Genomic DNA, 18541 nt, shown 5'->3' with positions numbered 1-18541 from the left:
TGATATTTGGAAGCCCATAGAGGTCTACTGTGAAAAAGTCAATATCCTCAGACAAAAACTGGAATGAAACTTTCTGAGAAACTGCTTTGTGATGTGCGACTTCCACTCACAGAATTTCATCTGTATTTCGTGGATCTCTTTGCTAGGCTTTTTTCTGTGGAATCTGAGAACAGATAATTCTGCTACCTTTGAAGTCTGCAGATCCAAAGGCAATATCCTACGGTAACAAAGAGAAAGAAGCTTTCTGAGAAACTTCTTTGTGTTCTGTGAAATCATCTCACAGAGTTACAGCTTTCCCCTTTACAAGACTTTCGCTATGACAGTTCTTGTGAAATTTGCAAAGTGATATTTTGAAGCCCATAGAGGGCTATCGTGAAAAAGGAAATATCCTCGCTTGAAATCTGGAAAAAAGCTTTTTCAGAAACTGCTTAGTGTTCTGTGAATTCATCTCACAGAGTTACAGCTTTCCCCTCAAGAAGCCGCTCGCTAAGACTGTTCTTGTGGAATTCGCAAAGTGATATTTGGAATTCCTAGAGGGCTATGGTGAAAAAGGAAATATCCTCAGAGAAAAACTCGAAAGAAGCTTTCTGAGAAACTGCTTTGTGACGTGTGCCTTCTGCTCACAGAGTTACATCTGTATTTCGTGGATCTCTTTGCTAGCCTTATTTCTGTGGAATCTGAAAACATATATTTCGAATCCCTTTGAAGGATATAGGGCCAAAGGAAATATCCTCCGATAACAAAGAGAAAGAAGCTTTCTGAGAAACTTCCTTGTGTTCTGTGAAATCATCTCACAGAGATACAGCTTTCCCCTCAAGAAGCCTTTCGCTAAGACAGTTCTTGTGGAACTTGCAAAGTGATATTTGGAAGCCCATAGAGGGCTATGGTGAAAAATGAAATATCCTCCAATTAAATCTAGGAAGAAGCTTTCTGAGAAACTGCTTAGTGTTCTGTGAATTCATCTCACAGAGTTACAGCGTTCCCGTCAAGAAGCCTTCCGCTAAAACAGTACCTGTGGAATTTGCAAAGTGATATTTGGAAGCACATAGAGGGCTATGGTGAAAAAGGAAATAACCTCCGATGAAATCTGGAAAGAGGCTTTCTGAGAATCTGCTTAGTGTTCTGGGAATTCATCTCACAGGATTACAGCTTTCCCCTCAAGAAGCTGCTCGGTAAGCCTGTTCTTGTGGAATTTGCAAAGTGATATTTGGAAGCCCATAGAGGTCTATTGTGAAAAAGTCAATATCCTCAGAGAAAAACTGGAAAGAAGCTTTCTGAGAAACTGCTTTGTGATGTGTGACTTCCACCCACAGAGTTACATCTGTATTTCGTGCATATCTTTGCTTGCCTTATTTCTGTGGTATCTGAGAACAGGACCAAAGGAAATATCCTCCGATAACAAAGAGAAAGAAGCTTTCTGAGAAACTACTTAGTGCTCTGTGAAATCATCTCACAGATTTACAGCTTTCCCCTCATGAAGCCTTTCGCTAAGACAGCTCTAGTGGAATTTGCAAAGTGATATTTGGAAGCCCATAGAGGGCTATGGTGAAAAAGGAAATATCCTCCAATGAAATCTGCAAAGAAGCTTTCTGAGAAACTGCTTAGTGTTCTGTGAATTCATCTCACAGAGTTACAGCTTTCCACTCAAGAAGCCGCTCGCTAAGCCTGTTCTTGTGGAATTTGCAAAGTGATATTTGGAAGCCCATAGAGGGCTCTGGTGAAAAAGTCAATATCCTCAGATACAAACTGGAAGGAAGCTTTCTGAGAAACTGCTTTGTGATGTGCGACTTCAACTCAGAGAGTTACATCTGTATTTCGTGGATCTCGTTGTTAGGCTTATTTCTGTGGAATCTTAGAACAGATAATTCTGCTACCTTTGAAGTCTACAGATCCAAAGGAAATATCCTACGGTAACAAAGAGAAAGAAGCTTTCTGAGAAACTTCTTTGTGAACTGTGAAATCATCTAACAGAGTTACAGCTTTCCCCTCAAGAAGCCTTTCGTTAAGACAGTTCTTGTGGAATATGCAAAGTGATATTTGTAAGCCCATAGAGGGCTATCGTGAAAAAGGAAATATCCTCGCTTGAAATCTGGAAAAAAGCTTTCTGAGAAACTGCTTAGTGTTCTCTGAATTCATCTCACAGAGTTACAGCTTTCCCCTCAAGAAGCCGCTCGCTAAGCCTGTTCTTGTGGAATTCGCAAAGTGATATTTGGAAGCCCATAGAGGGCTCTGGTGAAAAAGGAAATATCCTCAGAGAAAAACTGGAAAGAAGCTTTCTGAGAAACTCCTTTGTGACGTGTGACTTCCGCTCACAGAGGTACATCTATATTTCTTGGTTCTCTTTGCTAGCCTTATTTCTGTGGAATCTGAGAACAGATATTTCGGATCCCTTTGAAGACTATAGGGACAAAGGAAATATCCTCCGATAACAAAGAGAAAGAAGCTTTCTGAGAAACTTCTTTGTGTTTTGTGAAATCATCTCACAGAGTTACAGCTTTCCCCTCAAGAAGCCTTTCGCTAAGACAGTTCTTGTGGAACTTGCAAAGTGATATTTGGAAGCCCATAGAGGGCTATGGTGAAAAATGAAATATCCTCCAATTAAATCTAGAAAGAAGCTTTCTGATAAACTGCTTAGTGTTCTGTGAATTCATCTCACAGAGTTACAGCGTTCCCGTCAAGAAGCCTTCCGCTAAAACAGTACCTGTGGAATTTGCAAAGTGATATTTGGAAGCATATAGAGGGCTATGGTGAAAAAGGAAATAACCTCCGATGAAATCTGGAAAGAGGCTTTCTGAGAAACTGCTTAGTGTTCTGGGAATTCATCTCACAGGATTACAGCTTTCCCCTCAAGAAGCTGCTCGGTAAGCCTGTTCTTGTGGAATTTGCAAAGTGATATTTGGAAGCCCATAGAGGTCTATTGTGAAAAAGTCAATATCCTCAGAGAAAAACTGGAAAGAAGCTTTCTGAGAAACTGCTTTGTGATGTGTGACTTCCACCCACAGAGTTACATCTGTATTTCGTGCATATCTTTGCTTGCCTTATTTCTGTGGTATCTGAGAACAGGACCAAAGGAAATATCCTCCGATAACAAAGAGAAAGAAGCTTTCTGAGAAACTTCTTTGTGCTCTGTGAAATCATCTCACAGAGTTACAGCTTTCCCCTCATGAAGCCTTTCGCTAAGACAGCTCTAGTGGAATTTGCAAAGTGATATTTGGAAGCCCATAGAGTTCTCTGGTGAAAAAGTCATTATCCTCAGATAAAAACTGGAAGGAAGTTTTCTGAGATACTGCTTTGTGATGTGCGACTTCCACTCACAGAGTTACATCTGTATTTCCTGGATCTCTTTGCTAGCCTTATTTCTGTGGAATCTGAGAACATATATTTCGGATCCCTTTTAAGGATATAGGGCCAAAGGAAATATCCTCCGATAACAAAGAGAAAGAAGCTTTCTGAGACAGTTCTTTGTGTTCTGTGAAATCAACTCACAGAGATACAGCTTTCCCCTGTAGAAGCCTTTCGCTTAGACAGTTCTTGTGGAACTTGCAAAGTGATATTTGGAAGCCCATAGAGGGCTATGGTGAAAAATGAAATATCCTCCGATTAAATCTAGAAAGAAGGTTTATGAGAAACTGCTTAGTGTTCTGTGAATTCATCTCACAGAGTTACTGCGTTCCCCTCAAGAAGCCTTCCGCTAAAACAGTTCTTGTGGAATTTGCAAAGTGATATTTGGAAGCCCATAGAGGGCTATGGTGAAAAAGGAAGTAACCTCCGATGAAATCTGGAAAGAGGCTTAATGAGAAACTGCTTAGTGTTCTGGGAATTCTTCTCACAGAGTTACAGCTTTCCCCTCAAGAAGCCGCTCGCTAAGCCTGTTCTTGTGTAATTTGCAAAGAGATATTTGGAAGCCCATAGAGGTCTATTGTGAAAAAGTCAATATCCTTAGACAAAAACTGTAATGAAGCTTTCCGAAAAACTGCTTTGTGATGTGTGACTTCCACCCACAGAGTTACATCTGTATTTCGTGCATCTCTTTGCTTGCCTTATTTCTGTGGTATCTGGGAACAGATATTTCGGATCCCTTTGAAGACTATAGGGCCAAAGGAAACATCTTCCGATAACAAAGAGAAAGAAGATTTCTGAGAAACTTCTTTGTTCTCTGTGAAATCATCTCACAGAGTTACAGATTTCCCCTGAAGAAGCCTTTCGCTAAGACAGTTCTTGTGGAATTTGCAAAGTGATATTTGGAAGCCCCTAGAGGGCTTTGTTGAAAAAGGAAATATCCTCTGATGAAATCTGGAAAGAAGCTTTCTGAGAAGCTGCTTCGTGTTCTGTGAATTCATCTCACAGAGTTACAGCTTTCCCCTCAAGAAGCCGCTGGATAAGCCTGTTCTTGTGGAATTTGCAAAGTGATATTTGGAAGCCCATAGAGGGCTCTGGTGAAAAAGGCAATATCCTCAGATAAAAATTGGAAAGAAGTTTTCTGAGAAACTGCTTTGTCATGTGTGACTTCCACTCACAGTGTTACATCTGTATTTCGTGGATCTCATTGCTAGCCTTATTTGTGTGGAATCTGAGAACAGATATTTCGGATCCCATTGAAGACTATAGGGCCAAAGGAAATATCCCTCGATAACAAAGAGAAATAAGCTTTCTGAGAAACTTCTTGGTGTTCTGTGAAATCACATCACAGAGTTACAGCTTTCCCCTCAAGAAGCCTTTCGCTAAGACAGTTCTTGTGGAATTTGCAAAGTGATATTTTGAAGCCCCTAGAGGGCTATGGTGAAAAAGGAAATATCCTCCGATGTAATCTGGAAAGAAGCTTTCTGAGAAACTGGTTAGTGTTCTGTGAATTCATCTCAAGAGTTACAGCTTTCCCCTCAAGAAGCCTTTCGCTACGACAGTTCTTGTGGAATATGCAAAGTGATGTTTTGAAGCCCATAGAGGGCTATGGTAAAAAAGGAAATATCCTCCGATGTAATCTGGAAAGAAGCTTTCTGAGAAACTGGTTAGTGTTCTGTGAATTCATCTCAGAGAGTTACAGCTTTCCCCTCAAGAAGCCGCTGGATAAGCCTGTTCTTGTGGAATTTGCAAAGTGATATTTGGAAGCCCATAGAGGGCTCTGGTGAAAAAGGCAATATCCTCAGATAAAAACTGGAAAGAAGCTTTCTGAGAATCTGCTTTGTGATGTGTGACTTCCACTCACAGTGTTACATCTGTATTTCGTGGATCTCATTGCTAGCCTTATTTGTGTGGAATCTGAGAACAGATATTTCGGATCCCATTGAAGATTTAGGGCCAAAGTAAATATCCTCCAATAACAAAGAGAAAGAAGCTTTCTGAGAAACTTCTTTGTGTTCTGTGAAATCATCTCACAGAGTTACAGCTTTCCCCTCAAGAAGTCTTTCGCTAAGACAGTTCTTGTGGAATTTGCAAAGTGATATTTCTAAGCCCCTAGATGGCTATGGTAAAAAAGGAAATATCCTCCGATGAAATCTGGAAAGAAGCTTTCTAAGAAACTGCTTAGGGTTCCGTGAATTCATCTCAATGAGTTACAGCTTTCCCCTCAAGAAGCCGCTCTCTTTGGCTGTTCTTGTGGAATTCGCAAAGTGATATTTGGAAGTCCATAGAGGGCTAAGGTGAAAAAGGAAATATCCTCAGAGAAAAACTGGAAAAAAGCTTTCTGAGAAACTGCTTTGTGACGTGTGTCTTCCGCTCACAGAGTTACATCTGTATTTCGTATATCTCTTTGCTAGCCTTATTTCTGTGGAATCTGAGAACATATATTTCGGATCCCTTTGAAGGATATAGGGCCAAAGGAAATATCCTCCGATAACAAAGAGAAAGAAGCTTTCTGAGAAACTTCTTTGTGTTCTGTGAAATCATCTCACAGAGTTACAGCTTTCCCCTCAAGAAGCCTTTCGCTAAGACAGTTCTTGTGGAACTTGCAAAGTGATATTAGGAAGCCCTTAGAGGGGTATGGTGAAAAAGGAAATATCCTCCGATTAAATCTGGAAAGAAGCTTTCTGAGAAACTGCTTAGTGTTCTGTGAATTCATCTCACAGAGTTACAGCGTTCCCGTCAAGAAGCCTTCCGCTAAAACAGTTCTTGTGGAATTTGCAAAGTGATATTTGGAAGCCCACAGAGGGCTATGGTGAAAAATGAAATAACCTCCGACGAAATCTGGAAAGAGGCTTTCTGAGAAACTGCTTAGTGTTCTGGGAATTCACCTCACAGGGTTGCAGCTTTCCCTTCAAGAAGCCGCTCGCTATGCCTGTTCTTGTGAAATTTGCAAAGTGATATTTGGAAGCCCATAGAGGTCTACTGTGAAAAAGTCAATATCCTCAGACAAAAACTGGAATGAAGCTTTCTGAGAAACGGCTTTGTGATGTGTGACTTCCACCCACAGAGTTACATCTGTATTTCTTGCATCTCTTTGCTTGCCTTATTTCTGTGGAATCTGACAACAGATATTTCGGATCCCTTTGAAGACTATAGGGCCAAAGGAAATATCCTCCGATAACAAAGAGAAAGAAGCTTTCTGAGAAAGTTCTTTGTGTTCTGTGAAATCATCTCACAGAGTTACAGCTTTCCCCTCAAGAAGCCTTTCGCTAAGACAGTTCTTGTGGAATTTGCAAAGTGATGTTTTGAAGCCCATAGAGGGCTATGGTAAAAAAGGAAATATCCTCCGATGTAATCTGGAAAGAAGCTTTCTGAGAAACTGGTTAGTGTTCTGTGAATTCATCTCAGAGAGTTACAGCTTTCCACTCAAGAAGCCGCTCGCTAAGCCAGTTCTTGTGGAATTTGCAAAGTGATATTTGGAAGCCCATAGAGGGCTCTGGTGAAAAAGTCAATATCCTCAGATAAAAACTGGAAGGAAGCTTTCTGAGAAACTGATTTGTGATGTGCGACTTCCACTCACAGAGTTATATCTGTATTTCGTGGATCTCTTTGCTAGGCTTTTTTCTGTGGAATCTGAGAACAGATAATTCTGCTACCTTTGAAGTCTACAGATCCAAAGGAAATATCCTATGGTAACAAAGAGAAAGAAGCTTTCTGAGTAACTTCTTTGTGTTCTGTGAAATCATCTCACAGAGTTACAGCTTTCCCCTCAAGAAGTCTTTCGCTAAGACAGTTCTTGTGGAATTTGCAAAGTGATATTTCTAAGCCCCTAGATGGCTATGGTGAAAAAGGAAATATCCTCCGATGAAATCTGGAAAGATGCTTTCTGAGAAACTGCTTAGGGTTCCGTGAATTCATCTCAATGAGTTACAGCTTTCCCCTCAAGAAGCCGCTCTCTATGCCTGTTCTTGTGGAATTCGCAAAGTGATATTTGGAAGTCCATAGAGGGCTAAGGTGAAAAAGGAAATATCCTCAGAGAAAAACTGGAAAAAAGCTTTCTGAGAAACTGCTTTGTGACGTGTGTGTTCCGCTCACAGCGTTACATCTGTATTTCGTATATCTCTTTGCTAGCCTTATTTCTGTGGAATCTGAGAACATATATTTCGGATCCCTTTGAAGGATATAGGGCCAAAGGAAATATCCTCCGATAACAAAGAGAAAGAAGCTTTCTGAGAAACTTCTTTGTGTTCTGTGAAATCATCTCACAGAGTTACAGCTTTCCCCTCAAGAAGCCTTTCGCTAAGACAGTTCTTGTGGAACTTGCAAAGTGATATTAGGAAGCCCTTAGAGGGGTATGGTGAAAAAGGAAATATCCTCCGATTAAATCTGGAAAGAAACTTTCTGAGAAACTGCTTAGTGTTCTGTGAATTCATCTCACAGAGTTACAGCGTTCCCGTCAAGAAGCCTTCCGCTAAAACAGTTCTTGTGGAATTTGCAAAGTGATATTTGGAAGCCCATAGAGGGCTATGGTGAAAAATGAAATAACCTCCGACGAAATCTGGAAAGAGGCTTTCTGAGAAACTGCTTAGTGTTCTGGGAATTCATCTCACAGGGTTGCAGCTTTCCCTTCAAGAAGCCGCTCGCTATGCCTGTTCTTGTGGAATTTGCAAAGTGATATTGGGAAGCCCATAGAGGTCTACTGTGAAAAAGTCAATATCCTCAGACAAAAACTGGAATGAAGCTTTCTGAGAAACGGCTTTGTGATGTGTGACTTCCACCCACAGAGTTACATCTGTATTTCTTGCATCTCTTTGCTTGCCTTATTTCTGTGGAATCTGAGAACAGATATTTCGGATCCCTTTGAAGACTATAGGGCCAAAGGAAATATCCTCCGATAAGAAAGAGAAAGAAGCTTTCTGAGAAACTTCTTTGTGTTCTGTGAAATCATCTCAGAGAGTTACAGCTTTCCCCTCAAGAAGCCTTTCGCTAAGACAGTTATTGTGGAATTTGCAAAGTGATATTTCTAAGCCCATAGATGGCTACGGTGAAAAGGGAAATATCCTCCAATGAAATCTGGAAAGAAGCTTTCTGAGAAACTGCTTAGTGTTCTGTGAATTCATCGCACAGAGTTACAGCTTTCCCCTCAAGTAGCCGCTCGCTAACCATGTTATTGTGGAATTCGCAAAGTGATATTTGGAAGCCCATAGAGGGCTATGGTGAAAAAGGAAATATCCTCAGAGAAAAAATGGAAAGAAGCTTTCTGAGAAACTGCTTTGTGACGTGTGACTTCCGCTCACAGAGTTACATCGGTATTTCGTGGATTTCCTTGCTGGCCTTATTTCTGTGGAATCTGAGAACATATATTTCGGATCCCTTTGAAGGATATAGGGCCAAAGGAAATATCCTCCGAAAACAAAGAGAAAGAAGCTTTCTGAGAAAGTTCTTTGTGTTCTGTGAAATCATCTCACAGAGTTACAGCTTTCCCCTCTAGAAGCCTTTCGCTTAGACAGTTCTTGTGGAACATGCAAAGTGATGTTAGGAAGCCCATAGAGGGCTATGGTGAAAAAGGAAATATCCTCCGATTAAATCTGGAAAGAAGCTTTCTGAGAAACTGCTTAGTGTTCTCTGAATTCATCTCACAGAATTACAGCGTTCCCGTCAAGAAGCCTTCCGCTAAAAGAGTTCTTGTGGAATTTGCAAAGTGATATTTGGAAGCCCATAGAGGGCTATGGTGAAAAATGAAATAACCTCCGATGAAATCTGGAAAGAGTCTTTCTGAGAAACTGCTAAGTGTTCTGTGAATTCATCTCAGAAAGTTACACCTTTCCCCTCAAGAAGCAGATCGCTAAGCCTGCTCTTGTGGAATTCGCAAAGTGATATTTGGAAGCCCATAGAGGATTACTGTGAAAAAGTCAATATCCTCAGAGAAAAACTGGAAAGAAGCTTCCTGAGAAACCGCTTTGTGATGTGTGAATTCCACTCACTGTGTTACATCTGTATTTCATGGATCTCTTTGCTAGACTTTGTTCTGTGGAATCTGAGAACAGATAATTCGGATCCCTTTGAAGTCAATAAGGCCAAAGGAAATATCCTCCAGTAACAAAGAGAAAGAAGCTTTCTGAGAAACTTCTTTGTTTTCTTTGAAATCATCTCACAGAGTTACAGATTTCCCCTCAATAAATCTTTCGCTCAGACAGTTCTTGTGGAATTGCAAAGTGACATTTGGAAGCCCATGGAGGGCTATGTAGAAAAAGGAAATATCCTCAGATGAAATCTGGAAATACGCTTTCTGAGAAACCACTCTGTGTTCTGTGAATTCATCTCACAGAGTTACAGCTTTCCCCTCAAGAAGCCGCTCGCTAAGCCTGTTCTTGTGGAATTCCCAAAGTGATATTTGGAAGCCCATAGAGGGCTAAGGTGAAAAAGGAAATAACCTCAGAGAAAAACAGGAAAGAAGCTTTCTGAGAAACTGCTTTGTGTTGTGTGACTTCCGTGCACAGAGTTACATCTGTATTTCGTGGATCTCTTTGCTAGCCTTATTCCTTTGGAATCTGAGAACAGATATTTCGGATCCCTTTGAAGGCTATAGGGCCAAAGGAAATATCCTCCGATAAGAAAGAGAAAGAAGCTTTCTGAGAAACTTCTTTGTGTTCTGTGAAATCATCTCACAGAGTTACAGCTTTCCCCTCAAGAAGCCTTTCGCTAAGACTGTTCTTGTGGAATTTGCAAAGTGATATTTGGAAACCCCTAGAGGGCTATTCTGAAAAAGGAAATATCCTCCGATGAAATCTGGAAAGAAGTTTTCTGAGAAACTGCTTAGTATTCTGTGAGTTCATCTTTCAGAGTTACAGCTTTCCCCTCAAGAAGCCTTTCGCTAAGCCTGTTCTTGTGGAATTTGCAAAGTTACATTTGGAAGCCCATAGAGGGCTATGGTGAAAAAGGAAATATCCTCCGATGAAATCTGGAAAGAAGCTTTCGGAGAAACAGCTTAGTGTTCTGTGAATTTCTCACAGTTACATCTTTCCCCTCAAGAAGCCGCTCGCTAAGCCTGTTCTTCCGGAATTCGCAGAGTGATATTTGGAAGCCATTAGAGTGATATGGAGAAAAAGGAAATATCCTCAGAGAAAAACTGGAAAGAAGCTTTCTGAGAAACTGCTTTGTGATGCGTGACTTCCACTGACAGAGTTACATCTGTATTTCGTGGATCTCTCTACTAGCCCTATTTCTGTGGAATATGAGAACATATATTTCGGATCCCTTTGAAGCCTATAAGGACAAAGGAAATATCCTATGATAAAAAAGAGAAAGAAGCCTTCTGAGAAACTTCTTTGTGTTCTGTGAAATCATCTCACAGATTTGCGGCTTTCCACTCAAGAAGCCTTTCGCTAAGACAGTTCTTGTGGAATTGGCAAAGTGATATTTGGAAGCGCATAGAGGTCTATGGTGAAAAAGGAAATATCTTCCGATGAAATCTGGAAAGAAGCTTTCTGAGAAACTGCTTAGTTATCTGTGAATTCATCTCACAGAGTTAAAACTTTCCCCTCAAGAAGCCATTCGCTAAGACATTGCTTTTGGAATTTGCAAAGTGATATTTGGAAGCCCATAGAGGGATACGGTAAAAAAGGAAATATCCTCTGATGAAATCTGGAAATACGCTTTCTAAGAAACCACTCAGTGTTTTGTGAATTCATCTCTCAGAGTTACAGCTTTCCCCTCAAGAAGCTGCTCGCTAAGCCTGTTCTTCTGGAATTCGCAAAGTGATATTTCGAAGCCCATAGAGGGCTATGGTGAAAAAGGAAACATCCTCAGAGAAAAACTGGAAAGACGCTTTCTGAGAAACTGCTTAGTGATGTGTGACTTCCACCCACAGAGTATTTCTTGGATCTTCTTGGTAGCCTTTTTTCTGTGGAATCTGAGAACAGATAATTCGGATTCCTTTGAAGTCTATAGGGCCAAAGGAAATATCCTCCAGTAACAAAGAGAAGAAAGCTTTCTGAGAAACTACTTTGTATTCTGTGAAATCATCTCACAGAGTTACAGCATTCCCCTCAAGAAGCCTTTCGCTCCGACATTTCTTTTGGAATTGGCAAAGTGATATTTGGAACCCCTAGAGGGCTATTGTGAAAAAGGAAATATCCGTCGATGAAATCTCTAAATAAGCTTTCTGAGAAACTGCTTAGTGTTCTGTGAATTCATCTCACAGAGTTACAGCTTTCCCCTCAAGAAGCCGCTCGTTAAGACAGTTCTTATGGAATTTGCAAAGTGATATTTGGAAGCCCAAAGAGGGCTACGGTAAAAAAGGAAATATCCTCAGATCAAATCTGGAAATACGCTTTCTGAGAAACCCCCTCAGTGTTCTGTGAATTCATCTCACAGAGTTACAGCTTTCCCTCAAGAAGCCTCTCACTAAGCCTGTTTTGTGGATTTCCCAAAGTGATAATTTGAAGCCCTTAGAGGGTTAAGGTGAAAAGGAAATAACCTCAGAGAAAAACTGGAAAGAAGCTTTCAGAGAAACTGCTTTGTGATGTGTGAATTCCGCTCACCGAGTTACATCTGTATTTCGTGGATCTCTTTGCTAGCCTTATTTGTGTGGAATCTGAGAACAGATATTTAGGATCCCTTTGAAGTCTATAGGGCCAAAGGAAATATCCTTCGATAACAAAGATGGAGAGGCTTTCTGAGAAACTTCTTTGTGTCCTGTGAAGTCACCTCACAGAGATACAATTTCCCCTCAAGAAGCCTTTCGCTAAGACAGTTCTTGTGGAATTTGCAAAGTGATATGTGAAGCCCAAAGAGGGCTATGGTGAAAAAGGAAATATCCTTCGATGAAATCAGGAAAGAAGCTTTGTGAGAAACTGCTTAGTGTTCTGTGAATTCATCTCACAGAGTTACAGCTTTCCCCTGAAGTAGCCGCCTGCTAAGCCTGTTCTTGTAGAATTCGCAAAGTGATATTTGGAAGCCAGTAGTGGGCTATGGTGAAGCCTTCTGAGAAACTGCTTAGTGTTCTGTGAATTCATCTCAGAAAGTTACTTGAAACTTTAAAGTGATATTTGGAAGCCCATAGAGGGCTGTGGTGAAAAAGGAAATATCCTCCGATGAAATCAGGAAAGAAGCTTTGTGAGAAACTGCTTAGTGTTCTGTGAATTCATCTCACAGAGTTACAGCTTTCCCCTGAAGAAGCCGCCTGCTAAGCCTGTTCTTGTAGAATTCGCAAAGTGATATTTGGAAGCCCGTAGTGGGCTATGGTGAAAAATGCAATATCCTCAGAGAAAAACTGGAAAGTAGCTCTCTGAGAAACTGCTTTGTGATGTGTGACTTCCGCCCACAGAGTTACATCTGTAGTTCATGGATCTCTTTGCTAGCCTTATTTCTGTGGAATCTGAGAACAGATATTTCGGATCCCTTTGAAGAATATAGGCCAAAGGAAATATCCTCTGATAACAAAGAGAAAGAAGCTTTCTGAGAAACTCCTTTGGGTTCTGTGAAATCATCTCACAGAGTTACAGCTTTCGCCTCAAGATGCCTTTCGCTAAGACAGTTCTTGTGGAATTTGCAAAGTGATATTTGGAAGCCCCTAGAGGGATATGGTGAAAAAGGAAATATCCTCCTATGAAATCTGGAAAGAAGCTTTCTGAGAAACTGCTTAGTGTTCTGTGAACTCATCTCACTGAGTTACAGCTTACCCCTAAAGAAGCCGCTCGCCTAGCCTGTTCTTGTGGAATTCGAAAAGTGAAATTTGAAGCCCATAGAGGGCTACGGTGAAAAAGGAAATGTCCTCAGAGAAAAACTGGAAAGAAGCTTTCTGAGAAACTGCTTTTTGATGTGTGACTTCCACTCACCGAGTAACATCTGTATTTCATGGATCTCTTTGCTAGCCTTATTTCTGTGGAATCTGAGAGCAGATATTTCGGATCCCTTTGAAGACTATAGGGCCAAAGGAAATATCCTCCGATAGCAAAGAGAAAGAAGCTTTCTGAGAAACTTCTTTGTGTTCTGTGAAATCATCTCACAGAGTTACAGCTTTCCCCTGAAGAAGCCTTTCGCTAAAACAGTTCTTGTGGAATTTGCAAAGTGATATTTGGAAGCCCATAGAGGGCTACGGTAAAAAAGGAAATATCCTCAGATCAAATCTGGAAATACACTTTCTGAGAAACCCACTCAGTGTTCTGTGAATTCATCTCACAGAGTTACAGCTTTCCCTCAAGAAGCCGCTCACTAAGCCTGTTCTTGTGGATTTCCCAAAGTGATATTTGGAAGCCCTTAGATGGTTATGGTGAAAAAGGAAATATCCTCAGAGAAAAACTGGAAAGAAGCTTTCTGAGAATCTGCTTTGTGTTGTGTGACTTCCGCTCACAGAGTTACATCTGTATTTCGTGGATCCCTTTGCTAGCCTTTTTTCTGTGGAATCTGAGAACAGATATTTCGGATCCCTTTGAAGAATAGAAGGCCAAAGGAAATATCTTCGGATAGCAAAGAGAAAGAAGCTTTCTGAGAAACTTCTTTGTGTTCTGTGAAATCATGTCACAGAGTTACAGCTTTCCCCTCAAGAAGCCTTTCGCTAAGACAGTTCTTGTGGATTGGCAAAGTGATATTTGGAAGCCCATAGAGGGCTACGGTGAAAAAGGAAATATCCTCAGAGAAAAACTGGAAAGAAGCTTTCTGAGAAACCGCTTTGTGATGTGTGACTTCCACTCACAGAGTTACATATTTATTTCCTGGATCTCTTTGCTAGCCTTTTTTCTGTGGAATCTGAGAACAGAGAATTCGGATCCCTTTGAAGTCCATAGGGCCAAAGGAAATATCCTCCAGTAAGAAAGACAAAGAAGATTTCTGAGAAACTTCTTTGTGTTCTGTGAAATCATCTCACAGCGTTACAGCTTTCCCCTCAAGAAGCCTTTCACTCAGACAGTTCTTTTGGAATTTGCAAAGTGACATTTGGAACCCCTAGAATGCTGTGGTGAAAATGGAAATATCCTCCGATGAAATCTGGAAAGAAGCTTTCTGAGAAACTGCTTAGTGTTCTGTGAATTCATCTCACAGAGTTACAGCTTTTCCCTTAAGAAGCCGCTCGCTAAGCCTGTTCTTGTGTAGTTCGCAAAGTGATATTTGGAAGCCCATAGAGGGGTATGGTGAAAAAGGAAATATCCTCAGAGAAAAAATGGAAAGAAGCTTTCAGAGATCTGCTTTGTGATTTGTGAATTCCACTCACAGAGTTACATCTGTATTTCGTGGATCTCTTTGCTAGCCTTATTTCTGTCGAATCTGAGAAGAGATAATTCGGATCCCTTTGAAGACTATAGGGCTAAAGGAAATATCCTCCGATAACAAAGAGAAAGAAGCTTTCTGAGAAACTTCTTTGTGTTCCGTGACATCATCTCACAGAGTTACAGCTTTCCCCTCCAGAAGCGTTTCACGAAGACAGTTCTTGTGGAATTTGCAAAGTGATATTTGGAAGCCCGTAGAGGGCTATGGTGAAAAAGGAAATATCTTCATATGAAATCTGGAAAGAAGCTTTCTGAGAAACCACTCAGTCTTCTGTGAATTCACCTCACAGAGTTACAGCTTTCCCCTCAAGAAATCGCTCCCTAAGCGTGTTCTTCTGGAATTCGCAAAATGATATTTGGCAGTCCATAGAGGGCTATGGTGAAACAGGAAATATCCTGAGAGAAAAAATTGAAAAAAGCTTTATGAGAAACTGCTTTGTGATGTGTGACTTCCACCCAAAGAGTTACATCTGTATTTCGTGGGTCTCTTTGCTAGCCTTTTTTCTGTGGAATCTGAGAAGAAATAATTCGGATTCCTTTGAACTCTATAGTTCCAAAGGAAATATCCTCCAGTAACAAAGAGAAAAGAGCTTTCTGAGAAACTGCTTAGTGTTCTGTGAATTCATCTCACAGAGTTACAGGTTTCCACTCAAGAAGCCGCTCGCTAAGCCTGTTCTTGTGGAATTCCCAAAGTGATATTTGGAAGATCATAGAGGGCTTTGGTGAAAAAGGAAATATCCTCAGAGAAAAACTGGAAAGAAGCTTTCTGAGATACTGCTTTGTGTTGTGTGACTTCCGCTCACAGAGTTACATCCGTATTTCGTGGATCTTTTTGGTAGCCTTATTTCTGTGGAATCTGAGAACATATATTTCGGATCCCTTTGAAGGATATAGGGCCAAAGGAAATAACGTCCGATAACAAAGAGAAAGAAGCTTTCTGAGAAACTTCTTTGTGTTCTGTGAAATCATCTCACAAAGTTACAGATTTCCCCTCAAGAAGCCTTTCGCTAAGACAGTTCTTGTGGAACTTGCAAAGTGATATTTGGAAGCCCATAGAGGGCTATGGTGAAAAATGAATTATCCTCCGTTTAAATCTGGAAACAAGCTTTCTGAGAAACTGCTTAGTGTTCTGTGAATTCATCTCACAGAGTTACGGCGTTCCCCCCAAGAAGCCGCTCGCTAAGCCTGTTCTTGTGGAATTCGCAAAGTGATATTTGGAAGCCCTTAGAGGGCTATGGTGAAAAACTAAATATCCACCGATGAAATCTGGAAAGAAGCTTTCTTAGAAACTGCTTAGTGTTCTGTGAATTCATCTCACAGAGTTACAGCTTTCCCCTGAAGAAGCCGCTGGCTAAGCCTGTTCTTGTGGAATTCGCAAAGTGATATTTGGAAGCCCATAGAGGGTTATGGTGAAAAAGTAAATCTCCTCAGAGAAAAACTGGGAAGAAGCTTTCTGAGAAACTGCTTTGTTTCGTGTGACTTCCGCTCACAGAGTTACATCTATATTTCGTAGATCTCTTTGCTAGCCTTATTTCTGTGGAATCTGAGAAAAGATATTTCGGATCGCATTTAAGACTATAGGGCCAAAGGAAATATCCTCCGATAACAAAGAGAAAGAAGCTTTCTGAGAAACTTCCTTGTGTTCTGTGAAATTATCTCACAGAGTTACAGCTTTCCCCTCAAGAAGCCGCTCGCTAAGACTGTTCTTGTGGTATTCGCAAAGTGATATTTGGAAGCCGTTAGAGGGCTATGGTGAAAAAGGAAATATCCCAGAGAAAAATTGGAAGGAAGCTTTCTGAGAAACTGCTTTGTGATGTGTGACTTCCTCTCTCAGAGTTACATCTGTATTTCAGGGATCTCTTTGCTAGCCTTATTTGTGTTGAATCTGAGAACATATATTTCGGATCCCTTTGAAGACTATATGGCCAAAGGAAATATCCTCCGATAACAAAGATAAAAAAGCTTTCTGAGAAACTTCTTTGTGTTCTGTGACATCATCTCACAGAGTTACAGCTATCCCCTCAAGAAGCCTTTCGCTAAGACAGTTCTTGTGGAACTTGCAAAGTGATATTTGGAAGCCCATAGAGGGCTATGGTGAAAAAGGAAATATCCTGAGAGAAAAACTGGAAAGAAGCTTTCCGAGAAACCGCTTTGTAATGTGTGACTTCCACTCACAGAGTTACATCTGTATTTCGTGGATCTCGTTGCTAGTCTTATTTCTGTGGAATCTGAGAACATATATTTCGGATCCCATTGAAGGATATAGGGCCAAAGGAAATATCCTCCCATAACAAAGAGAAAGAAGCTTTCTGAGAAACTTCTTTGTGTTCTGTGAAATCATCTCACAGAGTAACAGCTTTCCCCTCAAGAAGCCTTTCCCCAAGAAAGTTTTTCTGGAACTTGCAAACTGATATTTGGAAGCCCTTAGAGGGCTATGGTGAAAAATGAAATATCCTCCGATTAAATCTGGAAAGAAGCTTTCTGAGAAAATGCTTAGTGTTCTGTGAATTAATCTCACAGGGTTACAGCGTTCCCCCCAAGAAGCCGCTCGCAAAGCCTGTTCTTGTGGAATTCGCAAAGTGATATTTGGAAGCCCATAGAGGGCTATAAGAAAAAGGAAATATCCTCAGAGAAAAACTGGGAAGAAGCTTTCTGAGAAACTGCTTTGCTTCGTGTGACTTCCGCTCACAGAGTTACATCTATATTTCGTGGATCTCTTTGCTAGCCTTATTTCTGTGGAATCTGAGAAAAGATATTTCGGATCGCCTTTAAGACTATAGGGCCAAAGGAAATATCCTCCGATAACAAAGAGAAAGAAGCTTTCTGAGAAACTTCCTTGTGTTCTTTGAAATTATCTCAAAGGGTTACAGCTTTCCCCTCAAGAAGCCGCTCGCTAAGACTGTTCTTGTGGAATTCGCAAAGTGATATTTGGAAGCCGTTAGAGGGCTATGGTGAAAAAGGAAATATACCAGAGAAAAACTGGAAGGAAGCTTTCTGAGAAACTGCTTTGTGATGTGTGACTTCCTCTCTCAGAGTTACATCTGTATTTCAGGGATCTCTTTGCTAGCCTTATTTGTGTTGAATCTGAGAACACATATTTCAGATCCCTTTGAAGACTATATGGCCAAAGGAAATATCCTCCGATAAAAAAGAGAAAAAAGCTTTCTGAGAAACTTCTTTGTGTTTTGTGAAATCATCTCACATAGTTACAGCTTTCCCCTCAAGAAGCCTTTCGCTAAAACAGTTCTTGTGGAATTTGCAAAGTGATATTTGGAAGCCCATAGAGGGCTATGGTGAAAAAGGAAATAACCTCCGATGAAATCTGGAAAGAAGCTTTCTGAGAAACTGCTTAGTGTTCTGTGAATTCATCTCCCAGAGTTACAGCTTTCCCCTCAAGAAGCCGCTCGCTAAGCCTGTTCTTGTGGAATTCGAAAAGTGATATATGGAAGCCCATAGAGGGCTATGGTGAAAATGGAAATATCCTCACAGAAAAACTGGAAAGAAGCTTTCTGAGAAACTACTTTGTGATGTGTGACTTCCCCTCACAGAGTTACATCTGTATTTCTTGGATCTCTTTGCTAGCCTTATTTCTGTGGAATCTGAGAACAGATATTTCAGATCTCTTTGAAGACTATAGGGCCAAAGGAAATATCCTCCGATAACAAAGAGAAAGAAGCTTTCTGAGAATCTTCTTTGTGTTCTGTGAAATCATCTCACAGAGTTACAGCTTTCCCCTCAAGAAGCCTTTCACTAAGACAGTTCTTGTGGAATTTGCAAAGTCATATTTGGAGGCCCATAGAGGTCTATGGTGAAAAAGGAAATATCCTCCGATGAAATCTGGATAGAAGCTTTCTGAGAAACTTCCTTGTGTTCTGTGAAATTATCTCACAGAGTTAGAGCTTTCCCCTCAAGAAGCCTCTCGCTAAGCCTGTTCTTGT

Source organism: Macaca fascicularis, chromosome 3 (assembly GCF_037993035.2).
Source record: "Macaca fascicularis isolate 582-1 chromosome 3, T2T-MFA8v1.1".
Lineage (NCBI taxonomy): Eukaryota > Metazoa > Chordata > Mammalia > Primates > Cercopithecidae > Macaca > Macaca fascicularis.
Note: the sequence above shows the minus strand (reverse complement) of the source record.